Source organism: Bos indicus, chromosome 11 (assembly GCF_029378745.1).
Source record: "Bos indicus isolate NIAB-ARS_2022 breed Sahiwal x Tharparkar chromosome 11, NIAB-ARS_B.indTharparkar_mat_pri_1.0, whole genome shotgun sequence".
Classification (NCBI taxonomy): domain Eukaryota; kingdom Metazoa; phylum Chordata; class Mammalia; order Artiodactyla; family Bovidae; genus Bos; species Bos indicus.
The window spans coordinates 56,996,849-57,004,184 of record NC_091770.1 but is presented as its reverse complement, the minus strand read 5'-3'; the positions used below and the strand labels follow the sequence as shown (position 1 = coordinate 57,004,184).

Sequence of the window (7,336 nt, the reverse complement as noted above, 5' to 3'; positions counted from 1 at the left end):
TTTGCTATAGAGAAATACACTATGATAAATAATTTATACATACACATATACCATCTATATAGAATAGATTGGGTTTCTTTGAAAGACTGATATAAAGATACGACAAAGATCTAGATTTTATAAGCAAAATGGTTATAATAATGACTGTTGCTATATACTATTTTATGCTAGTAATGTAAATGATGACTTTTCATTCAAACATTAGTGTTATGGAATCTCATTTGATACAGAAATGAGGAAAAATCAGTAGTAATTGGTGTCATCTCTGAAGAAAGTTGTAACTTCTGAAGAAAAGTAGTAGTGTAAGCTTACTAATAAAATATCTCAATAAACATTAAGTTTATTTTAAAATAATGAAAGTTTCCTGCATAAAATCAGAGTGAAATATGAATACTAAGATGGCAATAATGTTTAGAAGCATTTTCATATTGCAATGTTATGAATTAACTTGAAAAAGTTGGATAAGAACACAGGGTGAAATATTCTAATTTCAATAAAAATCTGAAATGAAGGAGACCTGGATTAGATCCCTGGTTTGGGAAGATCCCTGGAGGAGGGCATGGCTACCCACTCCAGTATTCTCACCTGGAGCATCCCCATGGATAGAGGAGCCTGGCGAGTCACAGAGTTGGACAGGACAGAGGAGTCCATGGGACTGCAAAGAGTCTGACACAACTAAGTGACTAAGTACAGCACAGCACAGTGGTCTGAAGAAAGTACAATAGATGCACTAATGAATAAGTCAGAAATATTCTAATTTTAATTTTAAGTAAAAATCTCTGTTTAATAAGAACCTTCTCTTATTTCTTAAAGAAAAGATAGTGTGGGCTTATGGCAAGCTAAAGAAATGCAAATAAGCTAGTTTTTTAGTTTCCAAAATTATTTTTAGCCCTCCACAGACTTATCTGGACATATTTAAACTCCTATCTTCCCTCAAAAAGGGGTGGAGAGGGCAGGGTCTTCTTCATTCTATAAAGGTTAAGATACAAGTATGGTTTCTTACTCAGAAAAAAAGGGATTTTTACTAATAAGATAATTCAAAACATTTCATTTGGTTCTGTGTGACTGACTAGCACAAAATTATGTTTGATTCATTTACATTCTTCACCAAGAGAATTAGAATTACTTTTATGTCTTGAAAAAAGATGTATCTTTTTAGGGAAAAAAAATGCACAAATATCTTTTATTTCCTCAACTTGTGAGGACACATAACAATAGATACAGCTTTTAAAAAGATATAAAAACTGCTGAAATTAGAACAAGAATAGACTGAAAAAAAAATCATTCAAGTACCTGAAAAACTTGATACATGAAAGAGGAGGGGATATATCAACAAAACAAGAGCAAATGTCAGTGAAGGAAAAAAAAAATAGAGAACAAGGAAGATCAATAAAACATAGAGATCAATGAGCAAAAATAATGTTCAATTATTAAAAATCAGATTTTAATAATAAAAGTGAAACTAGCACACTTGATTCAGGCAAACACCTTCCCACAGACATCAATTGCATTCATTTAATAGACTTGTGTATTGCCACATTCCTAGTATGGCCTTCTATTTATGTTTCAATGGGAATCAAATGATCAACTCAGATAATTTCTTAAATAACTGTTTTACTCATGATCTTCTTTATGTTGTTACAATAATCTACCCTCCTAATTTTATAAAAGCATATGCAAGAGCCTACCTCTTTCTTTCTTAAAACTTTTAAAATGAAAATTAATTCTTCTGAGAATATGATGAAATAGTTAGAAAGCGACTTGAGGATTTTTATCAGAATTTAGCTCAACAATAAAAATAAACAAAAATAATAATCAAAATCTAGAAATCAATCTAGAAGATCAAAATTTTATTATTATAATTTCCAGCAGATGTACAGAGAATTAAGATATAATAGAAAGGTTTTCTCCATGATCTGGCATAATATTCAAATTTCTTACTGTAATAACCTACCAATTTCAAGATAGGAATATTAAGCAATGATTTATCTGCAGTACAAGGGTATTAATAATATCTATACCATAATTGTGTAATGAGTAATAAATGCATGATTAATGTGAAAAAGATGTAGTTCAAAAGGCTGATAATTCAAGTTTCAAGTATTCAGAATTCTCAATTTCTTTTCTGTCCTTTGTCTCTGTGTATATTACTTTACACATAAACACACAACACAAGGAAAATTTTAAATATTCTGATTTAGTAATAATGGAAACACAAAATCTTAATATTTGTGAGACAGAGAAAATAGTGCTTGGGAAAAATATCACATTAAATGTTTATACAAAAGACAAAATTATTAAGTGAAAAATTCCACCTTAAAAACTAGAAAAAGAAGACAAATAAATGCAGGAAGAAATAATAAAATAATAAAGGTAAGAGCAGAAATCACTAAGATCATGAGAAGAAAAAACAACAGAAAAGCTTCAGTGAAACTCAATATTTCTACTTTGATCAATAATAATAGATCTCTGAAAAGATCTTTAAAATAAATAGGTATATGATACCATAATTGCCATCAGTAAATGAGAAAAAGCATATTTCTATAGGTTTTAAGGACATTAAAGGCTAATAATGAGTATCAGTTTTCTAGTTTTGCCAGTAAATTTGGTATCTTAGAGTGAAATGAATAAATTCCATAGAAGACAAACTACATAGTTTACTTACTAAGAACTGAAATCACTATTACCCTAATAAAAACAAATTCAAAGATTTTATAAGTGATTCTGAAAACTTATAGAGATCAATATCCTCAGAAATATAGCTTCAGATATCCTTAATGAAATACTAGTAAATCAAATATAGCAATAAATAAAGATCATTATAAATAATGGCCAAATGGGGTTATCCTAGGAACACAAAGTTAGTTCAAAATCTTAATCAATAAATGGAATTCACCATAGCAACACACTTCAGAAGACATACCATATAATTCTCTCAAAAGATATAGAAAAAGAATCTGGCAAAGCTTCATTCTTTTATCTTTTAGGATAAAAGACAAAATTATCTTTTAATCGGTATGCTTTTATCAAACAAAGATGTGTCACAATTGCAATTGGTAGTATTTTTGTTTTAAAAGCTCACAAAATAGTGATACTTCTCCCAAATAACAGAATTTAAGATTCAGAGAAATGTAATAGTCACATTATGTGACTGTACTTCCAGCCCTAAAGCCAGGGTATTCTCCATTTTCATTATACAGTGTATCAGTTTTCCATGGTGTTAAAACCAATGACCACAAGAACTGGTGGCATAAAACAACTAAAATTCATTCTTTGGTGTGTTACCAACTTGTTCATTAGTGTATTAGCAAGACAGTATATTCCCTGTTTTCATTATACAGTGTATTAGTTTTCTGCGGTTGTTATAACCAATTACCACAGACTAGGTGACATAAAACAGCTAAAATTTATTCCCTCACTGATCCAGAGGTCAGAAGTTCAAAATCAAGGTGTTGGCAAGCTTGAATTCCCTTCAGAAGGACTGTGCAGGAATCTTTCTCTTGTTTCTTCTAATTACTGGTTGCTGCCAGCATTCCTTGGCTTTCTTTTTATTTCTTTATTTGTATTGTAGTTAAAACATTTAACATGAGATCTAGAGTCTTCGGTTTCCCAGGTGGCTAAGTGGGAAAGCATCTGCCTGCCAATGCAGTTGATGCAAGTCGTAGATTCCATCCATGGGTCTGGAAGATCCCCTGGAGTAGGAAATGGCATCATACGCCAGTATTCTTGCTTGGAAAATTGTATGAACTGAGAAACCTGGTGGGCTACAGTCCTCGGGGCCACAGTAGAACATGACTGAGTAATAGAATCTTAATAAACTTTTAAATATAAAATACAGTATTGTTAATATACAACGTAGCATTGTTAGCTACAGACCAGTGCCGTACAGCTGCTGCTGCAGCAGCAGCAGCAACTTTTCATTTTGCCTTCATCACAGCCACTGGAAACCACAATGTTACTCTATGCCTTGATGAGTTTTATTATTTTAAATACCTCATTTAAGTGTAAATATTTGTTCTTCTGTTATTGGCTTAGCATACTGTCCTCAAGGTTCATCTGCGTTGTACTTATGGCAGGATTTCCATTTTTTATGACAGTGATATTTGACTGTGTGTATATAACACATTTTCTTTATGCATTCACCTGTTAATGGACATTTAAGTTGCTTCCATACCTTGGTTACTGTAGATAGTGCTCCAATGAGCATGGGAATGTAAATAGCTCTTCAAGATCCTAATTTTGATCCCGTTGGATAAATACTTAGCATGATTGTTAAGTCTTATAGCAGTTATATTTTTAATTTCTGGAGGAATCTCCAGTTTTTCACAGCAGCTGCCCCATTTTACATTCTCATCAATATTGATGATTCCACTTTTTCTGCATCCTCTCCTACACTTGTTATCTTTCTTTTGATGAAGTGTTAATGATATTTCCATACATCTTAACTAGGTCAGGAAGATCCTCTGGAGGAGGGTGTGGCAACCCACCCCAGTATTCTTGCCTGGAAAATTCCATAGACAGAGGAGCCTGGTGGGCTACCATCCATGAAATCACAAGTCAGACATGACTGAGCAACTAATGCTAACAGCTGTGAAGTAACAGCTCATTATTCTGATTTGCTTTTCCCTGTTGATTAATGATGTTGAGCATTTTTCATATACCTATTGGTTAATTATATATTTTCTTTAGGGAAAGTCTATTCAGTCCTTGATCTTTTTTTTTTTTTTTTCAGTTGAGTTATTCAGATTTTTGCTTATTGAACAGTAGGAATTCCTCATACATTTTGAACATTAAAACCTTTTGGATATGCTGTTGTTCCATCACCAAGTCATGTCCAATTCTCCATGCTTGCAAATATTTCTTTCCATTCCATAGATTTACATTTTACTCTATTAATTTTCTTTTACTATGTGTGAAAAAGCTTTTTAATTTGATGGAATTTTACTTATCTATTTTTGCTTTTGTTGCCTGTGCTTTGAATGTCAAATCCAAAAATAAATATTGCCAAGATCAATGTCCTGAAGTTTTCTGTACTTCTCTTCTCTGAATTTTATAGCTTCAAACCTTAAGTTGATGCTTTTAATCCTCTGTTGAGTTGATTTTTATTTTTTTTCTTTTTTTGGTTATGTCAGTTTATTGAGGAATTTCTGATGCTAAAGGTTAATTCTATTCACTTGATTATTTTTCGTGATGTCAAATAAAAAACTCCAAAGGCTATAAGCCATGATGTTTCACAATTACTTTCCCATATGTTGTTCAGGGAACACAAAATTCAAACCCAAAGAAATGTTCCAGTGAATCTGAAAATTGCTCTCATCCTACCTTTTTTCAAAAAGTGATAATTATGGGTTCGGAAGTAGGGTGGCAAGGATGAAAGTGGGACATGAAGAAAGCAGATATTTTCGCTCAATTTCACTTTCAAAGGTCCAAATCATTCCCATTTTTTTTTTAACATGTTTTGCACCAAAAAAGGAATCAATACTTTTCATTCCACACTTGTTAACTTTAGCCAAAGCCTTCTGCTGCTGCTGCTGCTAAGTCGCTTCAGTCGTGTCCGACTCTGTGCGACCCCATAGATGGCAGCCCACTAGGCTCTCTGTCCCTGGGATTCTCCAGGGAAAAACACTGGAGTGGGTTCCCATTTCCTTCTCCAAAAGCCTTCTGAGTCGTGGTCAATTTACTATTTTTCTTCACAGTCCTGAAATCTTTACAATTAAACAGTGTAATCTTCTTTCGCTTCTACAGGCTTATCTGATAACTTTGTTTTCTTCTATGGAGGGTTTGGCACTGAAGCTGGAGGTTCTGGAAGCTTTAAATATTTAGATAAGTTATCACTTTATTGTTTAGGGATGGATCAGATATCAGACCATGGGCATAATGGACATAATACTCGTCCTTGTCACTGGAAACCTGGTCACTAGAGAAAAACGCAATAGACTGTACCCTGGCACTGACATTTACCTTATTGGTTTTTAATGCTGCCATTTTCTCATTAACCTTTTTTTTCCTAATCATTTTAATGTCTTCTCTTTGCTGTTCTTGTAGTATTTCTTCTTGTCTATTTCTTTCTCCTCTGTCACGTGTCTATAACTTCTCAAGTTCAGGAAGTTTCAGCAACAAGTTGCAATCCGGGAACACGTCATCCATCACAACTTGATCCAGGGGCTGAAACTTCCCCTCTTTACTGGCCATTATAAGGTAGTGGAGAAGTAGAAACAGAGAGTCCATAGGTGTGGCAAAGTGAAGAAGACCTCTTGCTTGAACTGATTCATTTATAAACCAATAATTTTTTTTTCCTTGAAAATTTTTATTTCAAACAGCTGCGGTAGACACATATTCAACAAGTAAATGGCTCCTTTCCCTGAACGTGGGTTAGCCAGTTTTATAAACACAAGCCCACTTTTCATCTTCTTTGACGCATCCTTTAAATATTCCAGGAGCAGGAACACGTGCTGCCAGGCACGAGCCCCGTCCCTGCCGTCCGCGCCGCCCACCATGCCGCTCATCTGTCTCTCGGCGGCCCTCAGTCCTCGGAGCGCGGTTGGCAAGTGCAGGCAGAAGGGTCGGGAAGCGCGGCGCGCGGCGCTGCCAGCAGCACGGCCTGCCAGGCGAATGTCGTTTCATTTCCGGAGTCCACAGCGGCCAGGCTTTCAGTGTTTAAATTGAGCGCCAGGCCCAGGCCGTCGGCCCACTAGATTTTTACTTTTTTGAATGATGTAATAAAAAGATACAATTTTATTCTTTGTGTAGGTATGTAAATAAAGTTTCCCAACACTTCATTGAACAGACTTCTTTCACCATTGTATATTTCTGGCACCCTTAGTAAGGATCACTTGGCCGTACAGACAACCACTGATTTACAGTGGTTCAACTTACAATTCTTCAACTTAACAACGAAGGGAAAGTAATATACATTCAATAGAAAATGTACTTTGAATTTTGATTTTTCCCAAGGATAGAGATATTCAGTACAGTGACAGCAAGCCACAGCAACTAGGGAGCTAAGCAGTTGCAAGGGGAAATAATCTAAACACTTACAACTGTTCTGTACCCATATAATCATTGTTTGTCACTATCAGTACAGTTTTAATGAATTATTTACAAGACATTAGATACTTTATTATAAAATAATCTTTGTGTTAGATGACTTTGCCCAAATATAATCTAAGTATTCTGAGCATGTTTAAGGTAAGCTAAGTTACGCTGATCCTGATTGGTAGGTTAGCTGCAAGAATTGCATGTTTAATTTAGAATATTTTCAACTTACAATGAGTTTGCCAGGAGATGAACGCATCATAACTACAGGAAGTCTTTATACACATGGGTTTATTTCTGG

The 7,336-nt window shown here is 34.3% G+C and overlaps 1 pseudogene; it reads right to left on the bottom strand.

The window, feature by feature from the left end:
- Nucleotides 1-5,770: 5,770 nt before the first annotated feature.
- LOC109565768 (ribonuclease H2 subunit B pseudogene) lies at nt 5,771-6,497 on the bottom strand (annotated as a pseudogene).
- Nucleotides 6,498-7,336: the final 839 nt, after the last annotated feature.